At 40.5% G+C, this 1,460-nt stretch overlaps 1 long non-coding RNA gene across 2 annotated transcripts; it reads right to left on the reverse strand.

Moving 5' to 3' along the window:
- Positions 1-303: 303 nt before the first annotated feature.
- Positions 304-1,145, reverse strand: LOC146990366 (uncharacterized). 2 transcript variants are annotated; one of them, XR_015035661.1, is made up of 4 exons: positions 1,087-1,141; positions 956-985; positions 796-843; positions 662-694 (listed from the first exon to the last, which is right to left on the reverse strand). It is a non-coding gene; the product is annotated as an uncharacterized LOC146990366 (long non-coding RNA). The 2 variants fall into 2 exon arrangements; XR_015035662.1 differs by lacking the exons at positions 662-694; positions 796-843 and adding an exon at positions 304-548 and having other exon boundaries at positions 1,087-1,145.
- Between the last annotated feature and the right edge of the window lie 315 nt (positions 1,146-1,460).

The following is a 1,460-nucleotide window of genomic DNA, read 5'->3' on the forward strand; positions in this document are numbered from 1 at the left end:
ACAAATCAAGCAGTTAAGCATAGCAGGTGAGTTCCTCACACAAAGACCCTTTTAAATAACTTGTCTCACCTCGGAAGAGGTCTTCAGTTTGACTGAGGTCTGTAAGGGAAAAAGGTGTCACAAATTATTGCCAAAAGAGTTGTGTATCATTTGACCAAAAAGCATGTAGTTTTTCTGCTATGAACTGATTGTGGTCTTACCCTGGTAGGCTGGCATGGTTGTCAACCCTGCCTGCCTGTCTCGAGGTGGACTAGGAGCTGTTAATACAGGTAGTGATGTGTAAATCAGTTTTGTTGTAACAAGTCAAGCGATTAAAGCAGTTGAATTCCTCACCCAACCCTATTTAAGTTCTGTAATAACTCGTGTGTCACCTTGGAAGAGGTCTTGAGATAGATTTAGGTCTGTAAAGGCAAACGTGTCACACATTATTGCCAAAAGAGTTGTGCATCATATGACAAAAAAAAGACACAGCTTCTACTATTGACTCATTGTGATCTCACCCTGGTAGGTTGGCCTGTGTTCCTGCCGGGCTCGTGGTGGACTGGCAGCTGTTAATTCAGGTAGTGATGTGCAAATCAGTTTCATTATAACAAGCTTAGCAATTAAAGCAGTTGAATCCCTCACACACAACCGTTTTTAATTTCTGTAATAGCTCTTGTCTCACCTAGGAAGAGGTCTTGGGTTTGACTCAGATCTGTAAAGGCAAATGTGTCAGACACTATTGTAAAAAGAGTTGTGCATCATATGACAAAAAAAAAAGACATAGCTTCTACTATTGACTCATTGTGATCTCACCCTGGTAGGTTGGCCTGTGTTCCTGCCGGGCTCGCGGTGGACTGGCAGCTGTTAATGATGTTTGAAATTAAGCTTGTCATGACAAATCAAGCAGTTAAGCAAAGCAGGTGAGTTCCTCACACAAAGACCCTTTTGATTTCTGTAATAACTCTTGTCTCACCTTGGAAGAGGTTTTGGGTTTGACTGAGGTCTGTAAGAGACAAAGGTGTCACAAATTATTGCCAAAAGAGTTGTGCATCATTTGACCAAAAAGCATGTAGTTTTTCTGCTATGAACTGATTGTGGTCTTACCCTGGTAGGCTGGCATGGTTGTCAACCCTGCCTGCCTGTCTTGAGGTGGTCTAGGAGCTGTTAATACAGGTAGTGATGTGTAAATCAGTTTCGTTATAACAAGCCCCTCATACAAAAACCCTGTTTTATATCTGTTACTTAAGATTAGAAATTGTGTTACCTTGGAATAGGTCTTGTATATGTGGTTTGAATTATTATTCGTTTTAATCTTAACATTTTCTGTTATTGTTATTTGAATCAGTTATTTTCAAGTATATCAGATTGAATTAAATAATTGGTGTAAAGCAACATCTTTTAAACGGTTCCGGGGGCCAGGGGTCTCATTTATAACCGTTTCGTACGCACAAAATGGGGCCTGAAAGTGGCATACGTGA

Source organism: Trachurus japonicus, chromosome 3 (assembly GCF_045865225.1).
Source record: "Trachurus japonicus isolate A0001 chromosome 3, Traja_1.0".
NCBI lineage: Eukaryota > Metazoa > Chordata > Actinopteri > Carangiformes > Carangidae > Trachurus > Trachurus japonicus.